Source organism: Ictalurus furcatus, chromosome 1 (assembly GCF_023375685.1).
Source record: "Ictalurus furcatus strain D&B chromosome 1, Billie_1.0, whole genome shotgun sequence".
NCBI classification, from domain to species: Eukaryota; Metazoa; Chordata; class Actinopteri; order Siluriformes; family Ictaluridae; genus Ictalurus; species Ictalurus furcatus.
In genome coordinates this window covers 25911610-25918340 of record NC_071255.1, presented here as the reverse complement: position 1 = coordinate 25918340, position 6731 = coordinate 25911610, and the positions used below count along the sequence as shown (strand labels likewise).

General features: G+C 40.0%; 1 non-coding gene across 1 annotated transcript; it reads left to right on the top strand.

Annotated features, from left to right (window-relative positions):
* The first annotated feature begins 1809 nt into the window (after window positions 1–1809).
* On the top strand, window positions 1810–1912 carry LOC128616206 (U6 spliceosomal RNA). The gene has a single exon (XR_008387383.1). It is a non-coding gene; the product is annotated as a U6 spliceosomal RNA (small nuclear RNA).
* Window positions 1913–6731: the final 4819 nt, after the last annotated feature.

Here is a 6731-nt window from a genome sequence, read left to right as displayed (position 1 = left end):
TTTTCTTTGTACTCCTCACCTGGTTGCCGCCACACACGCTTGACACCATCTGAACCAAATAAGTTTATCTTGGTCTCATCAGACGACAGGACATGGTTCCAGTAATCCATGTCCTTAGTCTGCTTGTCTTCAGTAAACTGTTTGCGGGCTTTCTTGTACATCATCTTTAGAAGAGTCTTCCTTCTGGGACAACAGCCATGCAGACCAATTTGATGCAGTGTGCAGCGTATGGTCTGAGCACTGACAGGCTGACCCCCCACCCCTTCAACCTCTGCAGCAATGCTGGCAGCACTCATATGTCCCGCTGTCCAGCCCAGCTGAGGAGGCTGTCCCGCTGCCCTGTCCAGCTGAGGAAGCTGTCCCGCTGTCCAGCCCAGCCGAGGAGGCTGTCCTGCTGCCCTGTCCAGCCGTGGAGGCTGTCCTGTTGTCCGGTGCTGCTGGAGGCGTCGTCCAGCGTTCCAGTGCTGTTGGGGGCGTCGTCCAGCGTTCCAGCCCCGCTGGGGGAATCGCCCAGCGTTTCAGCCCCACTGAGGACGGCGTCCCGACTTTCAATCCTGCTGGGGGTGGTGCTCCGCCTCTCTGCTGCCTGGCGGAGGCTGCCTCATTTTCCGTTGATGCGAGAGACAGCTCACACAGGGGCCCCGGACCGCCCTTAGAGGGGGGTGCTCGTTGGTGTTCCGGGAGTAGCGCCTTTGGAGGGGAGTTCTGTTACGCTCCTGCCGGCAGATGGTGCTGCGACGTCGAAGCGCAAAGACTGCTGCAGAGCGCGCATGCATGAGACTCTTATATGGACACGCGCGGTTCGTTTGTTTTGATTTACTCCCTGTTTAAGCATTGGTTGTTTGTCGAGGGTGTGTCTTAAGTTAATCCAGGTGTCTAAAGTGTCTAAATAAAGATTGTGATCTGCACCTGCTCCCGCTTCCAGTCCTGTTTCGTAACAGTTGGATGGAGGGCAGGCATCGACTCATGAGCACTTGCAGTTGAATTTGTATCTTATTGGAGTATTCCTGTCATTGTGTTCTAAATGAGGTAAAGGTCCTTTTCTTCACAATTTGAGCATAGTTTTTTTCTGCTAGTGTGAGACATTTAGAAGTACAGGCAATGGTCTTACCTCCGTGGAGCAACACGCCACTCTTAGAGACATCAACCAGCAGGCAGAGCTCTTTGCTAGGGTCATAGTAAAACAGAACAGGACCAGGTTCCTTTGTAATCAGTTCTTTCATTTTTTCAAATGCCATTTGTGAGTCTCGTACCATACAAACCCTGGTCTGTTTCAGAATCTGCCACAATGGTGCATTAATCTCAGACAAGATTGGCATGAATCTGGACAGGTAATTGGCCATACTTGGGACGGTCTCCAGCTCTGACTTTTTCTTGGGAAGGCTCATGTCTTTTATTGCCTTGATTGTCTCTGGATCAGATTTGATGCTTTTGCTTGTTTACTTGTCCCCAAAAATAACTAACGCATATCACACTTTTCCCTGGGTTGAAGTGTATTCCTTTTTCACAGGTCCTCATCAGCATGGCATGCGCATTTGCATCATGTTCCTCTCTTGTTTTTCCAACGACAAATATGTTGTCAACAATGGCTGCCACACTATCAATCCCTTCCTAAATCTCATCAGTCTGTCTCTGAAATTCATCTTGAGCTGAAATCAGTCCAAAGGCTAAACAGCGAAATCTGTATCTCCCTTCCAATGTATTGAATGTTTGATTGCCCTACATCCAGATTTTGCATCCAGTACACTGAAAAACTGTGCTCCAGCAAGTTTTGGGGTGATGATGTCCAAAGTTAGAATAGGGTAGTGCTATAACTGCACATAAACTGTACTAAATTGGATTGATACAGAGAAGATTAACATAGCTCCTGCTAAAGGATGACACGCAAATCCGTGACAGTAATGCAACCTCTTGATTGCTTTATTCAAGTTTCTGGGATCCAAGCAGACCCCAAGCTTTCCAGTACAGGGTTTCTCAACAACAACTAGGGCATTGAACCAGTTAGTGATATCTGATTTTTCCATGTTGTCCAGCTCCTCCTTGAGCCGACTGTGCAGCATGAGCGGAATCCTCCAAGGTAGATATGCAACAGGGACAGCTGTATGGTTTAGGTGTACAGTACATTCACATAGAAACTTTCGAATCCCTTGAAATATGTCAGAAAACTCTTGTATTATATCACATGGTTTATCTACATCTATGCACACTGAGAAGACAAGCTTAATTAGCTCCATGTCTAGATATGCTCTCAAACCAAGCACAAGGGGAGAGTGTACTCACAATGTAGAACTCCAGCAAAGTTTGTATTTACATTTAGGTCCCTTTTACATCAAGTAAAAACCTCCATCATAGCCTGTAAAACAGCATGTTGTGGGCTTCAATGCTAAAATGAGATTTTAAGAGATAAGAGATTTTAAAATCCGTTGGCAAGAATTATATTCACCTGAGCCCTAGTATCCAACTGATTTATCCAATACTTTATTTGCCTATGACCATAACTCGATATATTTTGCACCATTTTGCAGGGCATATGTCTCTCTGTCTGTGTTGCTGTGCACATAAACCAAGTGGCTTGTCTTTATCGATGCTCCTATTAGTTTCCTTCATGGTTGTTCCATACTTTTGCTCTGGCTGGTGTTGCTTTTTTGCTAAACACTGCATGGGCTGAATGGCTCTGCTTTGCCATTGCATGTGAGTTTATCATCTTTAGTTGCTCTTGCATGATTTCATGCAACTCACTTTATCAATGGCTTTTTCAAGTGTTAAATCAATGTCCTGATTAAGCAAATTCTTTGTGTCTTTTAGAGAGTTGGTGGATGTAATTTTTAACATATTAATAGTCTTTTGCAAGCAGGTTGAGCTCTGTTACAAAATGTTCAAATGTCTCATGTTCTCCCTGTATTTTTTCATGGAATGATTGGATTAGTTTTTGCCATTAAATATTCCTCAAATTTGTCATAGTAAGACTTCAACTTTTTGGACTCCTCATTTGTTATTGCCCATGTATTGTTAAAAATCTCTCCCTTTTTCGCCTATCCACAGAAGTAAGTAGCTGCACATGGTTTCCTCTGACTTGTCACAGAGAGGGCCAGAGAACATGAGCTGTACATGCAGGCAAAAGCTCCTCCATGTCTACCATATGTTTGCTGAGTCCCAGTCCAGCTTTGTCAAACACCCAACAAACCCATTTTTCAAAAACAAATAAACTTCTGACACCATGTGGTGTTCTTGTGTAGTTACTCAACAATACTATCTTACCAAGAAAACGCGGTTATACAGATATGCATCTAATCACTACCATTTACTGAGGTTACTGCATATATCCGAACAGACCGGATATATGCAACAGGCAACCAGCATTCAATATGCAAATCAACAAACTTGCACTATCTAAATCTAAATGATCTAAATTATCATTAAGTCTTCAATAGTGTCACATCCACCTTGGACATTATACCTCCACTCCAGGAGAGGTCCCCCTCTATCAAATACTAACGACTTCTATGTTTGTGTAAGTCCTTGGCCTTATATTCTGTGATCACTATTTCTGTTTTGACCCATGTAGGAGCTGTCCTTTGTCTGGTTTACTTTTGAACTTCTGTGTTTGACTATTGCCCTGGTTTTGACACTGATTTTGGATGCCATTTTTGGCTTTTGTAATTAATCTCCTGCATTTATATTCTCACACATCTCATGATCCCCTCCAACCCATCTGTTTTACATTCAAACCTGGAATATGTTATCAGGGTCTGTAGCAATGTTGTTTTGTGGTAACATTGTTAACTTACTTTCACTTGAAGGTTTCTTCTACATCCTTTCTATAACAGGGCTGTACGTACATAGCATGGTCTGTTTCATGGGGATGCAAAACAGGGTGGTGGTGATTTATTTAATTGAGGTCTACCACTGTGAGCAAAATTAGTAATATTAGTAATTAATAGTAATAGAGTACTGGTTAAAGTGGTAAATTACATATTATTGGCCTCTGAGATTACTGGTCCTCTGAGTCTCAGTGCAGCTTCTGAAACCATAGATCAAAATACTCTTCTAGACAGACTAGAAGATGTTGGGGTTAAGGGAACAGCTCCTTCCTGTATCTTATCTAACTAATTATTATCAGTTGGTGAATGCTGCTGGTGACTTTGCATGCAAAGGTAGTTTGGTGTTCCTCAAAGCCCTGTTCTAGGGCCTCTGCTTTTTACCTAGTCATGCTACCTCCGGTAAACATGGTACTTTCAACTGCTAGGTCAATAACACCCAGCTGTATGTTTCAGAAAAACCAGATGACCAATAAAAGCTTACTAAAGTTGAGGAATGTGTATAGTGTTTTAACACTGGATGCTGAGTAACATTCTTCTATTCAATTCTGAAAAATGTAATATACTTCAAATAGATCTCCAATTAAATCTGTAAATCTGGTTGGCTTTTCAGTTACATCATGTGCAGTGGTAAAAGAATGTCCTTACATGTCCTTACCTAGAATGTCATTACATGATGCAGAAAAACATCATAATTCTGGGTCTCCCTTTTAGTTATGCTATCATAGCTGGACCTGCCAGTGTCCCCTCTTGCACTCTGGTCACTGTATGCTCTTATTATTCCTAGTAATTCCTAATTATCATCTCAAACTGTGTTGTGTGTTATCCTGCTGCTAGATGTGATACTGCCCAGAAGTGCCAGCTTAATGGTGCTGGGATTTGAACTCACTGGTCAACTGTTTGAATAAAAGTTTTAGTCAAATAGGTATAATGCCCTCCAAAAGTATTGGAAGGCAAGGGTGTTTTTTTTTTTTTTTTTTTTTTTTTTAATTATTTTCAACTGATTTTGCTATAAACTAAAGACATTTGGATTTGAGATTGAGAGGTGAATGAGACAATATATATATATATATATATATATATATATATATATATATATATATATATATATATATATATATATATATAATCAACTTTCATTTCCTTATATTTATATCTAGATTTGTTAAACAACATAGAGCATGGCATCTTTGGTTTCAGACCACACAATTTCTAGGTGAGCAAATGTATTGGTACATATAAAATATGTCTTAAAATAATAGTCTAATAATAATTGGACTAATAATAATAAATTACTAATAATAATAAAAAATAGTCTTAAAATAAATACAGTAAATAACACTTAATAGTTGGTTGCATATCCCTTGCTTGCAATAACCGCATCAAGCTGGCAACCCTTGACATCGATACAACATCTAAACATCTCTCTGATCTTCATATTGGTTTATCCTTTTTAAGAAGAAATGCAGTCTTCACAGCCCCAGGGCTGAAATGAAGAGTAGACATTCAGACCTATTAACTGTGTAAGCAGTCAATCTAACAGGGTATACCTGGGGAACAAGAAACACCTGTTAGTCACATGTTCCAATATTTTTTATCATTTGGGTTCAAATAAAAGGTGCCATGTTCTAAGTTGTTTAACACATCTAGATGTAAATTTCAAGAAATGAAAGCTGATTTTGATCTATTGTCTCATATTTATCTTTTGATCTCAACCCAAATGTCTTCAGTCTATAACAAAAACAAAAGAATTGGCCTTGCTGTTCCAGTACTTTCTGAGGGGACTGTAAATGTAATATAAATGTGTTACCTGAAGAAATCATTTGTAATCCAGCCTTTTTGGTTGATTTTGAGCTGGCTTCAAAAAGTTTATAACTATTTTTCAGTCGTTCTTTCTTTATACATCACTGTGAGGCATGAACAAAAATAACCTGGTTGTGTCAGTCCAATAAACAAAAGTGAATGCTTTGGGGTGATGAAGCATTTATTGGTGACATTGTCAACCACTTGAAAATTAATGGTTGTTAAACCTCATAAATGGTCATTTTTTAAATGCCTGGTCCTGTCCATCACAGAAGAGCTACTCCAGACTCCAATACAGACTCCAATACAGACATCTCAGCCATTCCCTTAGCATCACATTGCTGTGAACATGATAAATGTAGCACCTTGTTTACACAAACAGCATTAAATAGACTAATTACAAAATGGCTGATCATGCTGGGGAAAGAAAGAATGGAGCTGAGCACTTTAAAAGGCTCTTGATTTAAAATAAGAATTTTAAAATCACAGTTGCTGATGCAAAGCAAATAGAGACAAGGCACATGGGGAAAAGCTCTGATTGACTCATTTTTATTTTGCTTCTTTCTTTGTGGTTCAGACAGGACCCATCCAGTCTGTCCATCATTTTGCTACCTACCAGGAGGGAGAATTGGCATCTGGTGGTAGAAGCAATTAATGTCTGCCAAAAGAGATGCTTTCCATCACCTTCTTTTAATAGCTTGCGTATGGAGTGCATCTCGGCAGATGTTACATGGGGATTCATTAAAGCCCTGTGTTACTCAAACTCCTCCCTTGTAAGCTATTATCCACAACAGTCAGTATGAGCTATATTATTATGCATCACTCCCTCAGCTTACTCCCATAGGCCACATATACCATATCAAAGCAGCATTTAAATGAAGGGACACCTTCATTGTTTAAATAAATAGCTCCAAATTTCAGCTTTTTATGATTGGAATGTGTAAAGCACAGATATTTAATATCTGACTGGGATTATGGTTATCACTGGCAGACATTTTACTGTCAGGCCACTTCTATGGCACATATTACATTCTTCATAAATCACTACATGATGTTTTTTCATAAATAGTGAAAGAGATAGTTTGTGTTTTGTGAATAGCTGCAACCATA